The sequence below is a fragment of the Lynx canadensis genome, chromosome X (assembly GCF_007474595.2).
Source record: "Lynx canadensis isolate LIC74 chromosome X, mLynCan4.pri.v2, whole genome shotgun sequence".
Lineage (NCBI taxonomy): Eukaryota > Metazoa > Chordata > Mammalia > Carnivora > Felidae > Lynx > Lynx canadensis.
Genome location: NC_044321.2, coordinates 40,000,446 through 40,007,007, shown reverse-complemented (window position 1 = coordinate 40,007,007; position 6,562 = coordinate 40,000,446).

Here is a 6,562-nt window from a genome sequence, read left to right as displayed (position 1 = left end):
CCCAAATTCCTTTTCCTTTGTCCCGTTGCTTTTTTCACAATTTATCACTCCTTGGCTCAAACGGTGCATAAGCACCTGGGTCTAATTGATGAGGGACCCTAAGGCAAGCTGAGGGCCAAGTACAAGCCGACATTACCGCTCCCCCCTCCCCCCACCAAGGTGGGGGTATGTGTGACATTCCTCAGGCACTCCTGGCTGCCCAAGGACCAAGGAAAGGACAGAAAACACATGATCCAACTGAGAAGAGTCTCCATCCGTTTACAAATATCTCAGCAAATTACAAGAGAAAAGGCAATCTTATCAATAGCCTAATCTCCAAAAACCTACAGACTCCGTTTCCTGGAGCCCCGACATCACCTCCCCTCCATGGTGATGTGGGGAACAAAGGCAAGAAGGAAATGGCAGATAAAATTAAACTTCCTTATAACCTGCAGCCCATTGGCAGATACTTGAGGCGGGCGGAGTAAAACGTTTCTCCAGGAACTGCCCACGGGTCCTGGGCAGAATAAATAATAAACGCATTTATTATTTATTTAATACTAAATTAACTAATTTATTTATTTAATAATAAGTTAATCATTTCTTTATTTAATAAACCACCCTTTAAGAAAGGTGATTTAATAAAATCTTTAATAAAATATTAAGTCACCTTTTTGCACCACAGACGTCTTCAAGACTTCTTTCTTGGCCGTCGGCTCTGGACCTCACCATCGCCCCAAAACCCCGTCATAATCACCACTTTGGAGATTTCACTTCTTTTCCACATAGCTTCCCCACCTCTGCCACACACACACATAAAATGAAAAGTACCAATTAAGGGGCGCCTGGGTGGCTCAGTCGGTTAAGCAGCTGACTTCAGTTCAGGTCACGATCTCACGATTTGTGGATGTGAGCCCCGCATCGGGCTCTGTGCTGACAGCTCAGAGCCTGGAGCCTGCTTCGGATTCTGTGTTTCCCTCTCTCTCTGCCCCTCCCCTACTCTCTCTCTCTCAAAATTAAACATTTAAAACAATTAAATGTGTATTTGTTCCTCCTGTTCATCTGTCTTTTGTCATTTAAAGTTATTTTTAAAATTTTTTAATGTTTATTTTTGAGAGAGAGAGACAGAGCATGAGCAGGGGAGGGGCACAGAGAGAGGGAGACCCAGAATCCGAAACAGGCTCCAGGCTCTGAGCTGTCCGCACAGAGCCCAACACAGGCCTCGAACTCGTGAACTGTGAGATCATGACCTGAGCCGAAGCCAGATGCTTAACCGACTGAGCCACCTGTCTTCTGTCAGTTTAATTCACAGGCTTCGGGTACTGAACCTAAGAGGGTATAGGAAAAGCTTTCTTCTTCCCTACGTTGGCGATAACGGTTTTGAAGAAAATAAAAGAAAGTAATGAGATAGGGGATTGAGGAAGGTGACTTTAGATAAGGTAGTTGGGGAAGACTCCTCTGAGAAGGTGACATCTTAGTTGAGACCTGAAAGGTAAAAAGGCACAGACCATAAAAAGACCTCAGGAAACGCGTTCCAGTCAGAGGGAATAGTAAATGAAAAATCCCTCGATTAGACGTCAGCCCGGAGTACTCAATAGGCAGAAAGAAAAGTCCAGAGTGGTTGGAGTGGCCTGGACTAGGGAAAGAGTCTAATTAGATGAGGTCGGAAATGTTGGCAATTTGGCTGACGGTGCAGGTTCTTGTAGGTCAGTGGTTCCCAAACTTAACTGAGCATCAGAATCACCTGGAGGACCTGGTCAACTTAATCCGGTTTCTTGGGTCCCCTCCCTAGAGTTTTTGATTCTGGGCATCTGGGGCGGGTCCCACAATTTGCATCTTGGAAGGACCGGAGTTCTTATCCTACTTGGCTACACCTTGAATGAAACCATTGATGTCACTGAGCCTTAATTTCCTACTTGCCTATTAAGCATCAGAAATCAAAGCTTCACGGGGTGTTGAATGATCTCATCTATGTGCTAGAACAGGGAAAATTGAAAGCCTTTGCGATTGTTAACAAAGATGACATTTCTGGGTTGCAAACAAAGGAAATCCCCCGTCTAGTTGTGGGATGTGCTAAATGGAAGGACACAGAGGAGAGATGAGGCACGGAGAATTGCAGGCAGGCATGAGTTTTTAAAAGTTAAATTTAAGGTAAAACATATTTGATAAATGGAGAGCCCAACTTGGGCCAAGAGGTTAGATTTTTAGACTGAACTTGAATGCCTTAATCTTGAATGCACTTATTCACAGAACTGTGTGACTTTGATCCTGGAAGAAATAAAACACTCCGTTAAAGGCTCAAAAGACTTTTGTTCGAAGAGACCAGTACGCAACTCTTAAAACCTTTTTGAAGTGGAAATGATTGGAACTCTCCGGTATTTTACCCATCAGGGGAGAGGGTTTGGTGAGGCTCACCCTAGGGGTTGTCTTGCACTGTATCCTTCATGGCTGACAATGGCTGGGAATTTAACCTAAAGGTTTTGGAGCCTAATGTGTGTGTATGGGGAGAGTCAATATGTATTTAATTTTAGATAACGCAACTGAGAAAGACTAGAGGTAGAAAAGAGGTTTTGTGTGTGTGTGTGTGTGTGTGTGTGTGTGTGTTCACATGTATGCAGGATATTCCTGTCTCTAGTCTGATAGCGGTCAAATGAAATCTACATTTCCAATGGTGGAGAGACCAACAACCTTCCAGATTATATTTAAGCCATCCTTCTGTGCTTGGGTTTGGTACGAATCTAGTAGTCACCCCTGTGTTTTACGTTTGAACTGGTTGATACGAGAACCTGATAGCACAGAGACTTTTTCTGAACATTTCTAAGGAGAGGGTAGACTCCTATCTAACATGAATAGTGTCTGTGTCATGCTTTGTGGATGTGGGTTCTGTCAGAGTTTCCAGATACATCTAAAGTGGTCTGCTAAATCCTCCTTCACTCATTTTCTCAAGAGAAGGAAGAGGGCGGGGCGCCTGGGTGGCTCAGTCGGTTAAGCGTCAGACTTCAGCCGGGGTCATGATCTCGTGGTTCCTGAGTTCGAGTCCCACGTTGGGCTCTGTGCTGACAGCCTGGAGCCTGGAGGCTTCTTTGGATTCTGTGTCTTCCTCCCTCTCTCACTCATGCTCTGTCTCTTAAAAAGAAATAAAGGCGGGGGCGCCTGGGTGGCGCAGTCGGTTAAGCGTCCGACTTCAGCCAGGTCACGATCTCGCGGTCCGTGAGTTCGAGCCCCGCGTCAGGCTCTGTGCTGATGGCTCAGAGCCTGGAGACTGTTTCCGATTCTGTATCTCCCTCTCTCTGCCCCTCCCCCGTTCATGCTCTGTCTCTCTCTGTCCCAAAAATAAACAAAAAACCTTGAAAAAAAAAAAAGAAATAAAGGCGAACAATTAAAGGAGAAGGAACTGGGCTGGAGAAGGCTTTATGTGGGTATCCCTTATTGGAATCCAACTCCTGGGAGCCTGTCACACTTTCAACTCTGATCAATTAACAGGGATTAATGATTGACACCTAGAGTTGGTGAGGTGGAAACCCAGGAGGGAGAAAAAGGGGTGATGTCAGACGTGGAGGGCTGGTGTCAAAGGGCAGACATGGGTCTGGAGCCCTCTCCTTCACCCCAGATGCAGCAGGGTCTACATGATGGTGGGGGAGAGTTTGGGTAGGACTCCTGTTACTTAGATGAGAATCTGGCTCCGTTGTCGTGTCCTCTTGATGGAACTTTTAATTTTCATTTTTAAAAAAAAATGTTTATTTTGCGAGAGGGAGAGAATGTGCGTGAGCAGGGGAGGGGCAGAGAGAGAGAGAGAGGGAGAGAGAGAAGCCCAAGCAGGCTCCACACTGTCAGCACAGAGCCTGCTGCAGGGCTCGAACTCAGGCACCGTGAGATCATGACCTGAGCTGAAATCGAGAGTCAGACGCTTAACTGACCGAGCCACCCAGGCGCCCTGATGGGACTTTTTAATGTATAGAATAAATACCTACCCGATGTCATGTTCTCTTGACATTCCTCTGATGTGTCCATCGGCTTAGAGAATGAGGTTTATCCCCTCAGGGGGCTCATTCTCTTCATGCCTTTTCTCATCTTCCTCTCTCAGAGCTCCATCCAACCTGCCTGCGGGAAGATGGTCATGCCAAGATGGCAAATTTGCAGGGCAGGTATTGTGGGGAGACAAAGGAGACAGTACACGAGGAACGTGGTCTGTGGAACCAAACAGAGTTGGGCCAAAAGTTTACCTCGGTGCTTACAAGGTCTGTAACATCAGGAATCCTTGCATTAGTCAGGGTTAGGACAACAGAACAGAAATTGCTCTTGGTATCTCCATCAAAAAGGGTGATAACGCAGAAACTTAGGTGCTTATTATGCTTGTTGGAAGGGCTGGAGGAGCAGAGCTCAGGGAACACCACTGCCGGCTCTCAGAGACTTGGGAAGTTGCTTCAGGTAGGTGTCCAGGAAAGGAACCGCGGGAGGTCACCACTGATGGTCACGGCTGCCAGTAGCATCGGAGAGGGTGATTAGCAGAGAAACCCCTAGAGTCTCATGAAAAAAATCTTACCCGTTGACATAGAGAGGTCTACCTGCTGGCAGACCTTGTCTTCATCTCCCAAATTTTGTGCATATCCGTTTCCTTGGGAGAACCCGAAATGCATCCGGAATGCTGCTGACAAGGAAGTCTGGGAAAAGTGGTTCCCAGACTTGTAACCCCCGAAAAGCGAGAGAGGCATAGAAGGAGGTGCAAAGAAACGGTGCGTGCCAGCACACTCCGTGTCCGGCACAACAAGGCATTAGATCTTTGGGCGTATGCCATCATCCGTAAATACAGAGATCCCGATGTTCACAACAACAGTGATCACAAAAACATGTATGCAGAGCGATCGATCCAGAGTTCCCAAACCATCTGTCCTTTTTCTGGAAAATCGTGAGTATGATTATAGAAAGCCAAAACACTTTTTGAAAGGAAGTCAAACAAGAGAACTTTTGTGCTACTTATGTTCTATGATTAAAAAAATTTTTTTTACTTTATTTTTTGAGAGAGAGAGGGAGCGAGAGCAGGGGAGGGGCAGAGAGAGAGAGAGAGAGAGAGGGGGGGGGGTCTCCCAAAACTCAAAAGACCTCCTCCTTTGTTTCATCACTTCTCTCAGATGTCTTGTTCTTTTGTTAAGATGCCGTGTAAGTCCAGATCTCGCGGTCCGTGAGTTCGAGCCCCGCGTCAGGCTCTGGGCTGATGGCTCAGAGCCTGGAGCCTGCTTCCGATTCTGTGTCTCCCTCTCTCTCTGCCCCTCCCCCATTCATGCTCTGTCTCTCTCTGTCCCAAAAATAAATAAACGTTGAAAAAAAAAATTAAAAAAAAAAAAAGATGCCGTGTAAGTCCAAATTCGAAACACCTCTTCGAGTTGATCCTTAATCATACTCCTCACTGAGCATTCCTGTGCTTGTGTCCAATGCGCACGTTCATAAGCCCGTTTTTCTCTCTTGTTAACCTGCCTTTTGTCGGACCGATCTGCAGAGCCCCAGTGGGAGAATCTAAGAGGGTAGAGGAAAAAAGTTAAGTTTTTCCTCCTCTACGATAATAAACGCTGATCGCCAAAATTTTGAACGTACCAAAAGAGACAAAGTGCATCGGACAGCCAAGGAGATGATTTTATTCAGGCTAGTCCCCGCTTTTGTTGACAAATACCATGAGTCGCTTAACAACTCAGAGGTGATCATAAACCCGAGCGGAGGAAGCTGGGTCTAAGAAATAGTCTTTCCAGCACTCTTGTTGGCACTGTTCCCGAAAAACCAGTTAAACCATTAGCTGAGATGTGCTGGCCAAGGTAAGTTGGTTTAGGATCCTGGAGATCGGGCATTTCAAAAGAGGGTTGCCTGAAGTGAAAATGAGAAACGCTAATATAAAAAAAAAAAAAAAAAAAAAAAAAAAAAAAAAAAAAAAAAAACACAAAACCCAAAACCAACCTAAATCCTCCCAAATGGGTGGAGGAGAATCTTTAGCCCATGGGTCAGGAGAACTGTAAGTGTTTGACATATTTCTTTGTTGGGGCCTTGGATGTGATTATCAACTGTGAGGGTCATCAATGGTAAAGATGTCAGAGAAATTTTGGGTAACAGATGTATAGCACTTCCTTCCCACTACTGGCACCTGGACCCTCTCTGGAGGCCAGAATTATGTGAGCATCAGTCAGGCAGCACAGCTCACTGACTTTTTTTTTTCTTAATGTTTATTTTTGAGATAGAGAGACAGAGTGTGAGCAGGGGAGGGGCAGAGACAGACAGAGGGAGGCACAGAATCCAAAGCAGGCGCCAGGCTCGGAGCTGTCCGCACGGAGCCCAACGCGGGGTTCGAACTCACAAACCATGAAATCATGACCTGAAGTTGGAGGCTTAACCCACTGAGCCACCCAGGCGCCCCTTACTGGACTTCGTTAGTGGTCCTGGTCTTTCAAGGTTTACATCAAGTCTTTGGGATTCAGCTTGCAAGGTTTCTTCAGGTCCCAGGGGGAAAGGCTAGTTGCAAAGGGAGCCCTGAGTCTCAACAGTCAGAATCTCTGTGCAGTCAGGTTTTAGTTCTTGGTGATTCTGAGTCAGGCAGGAGGGA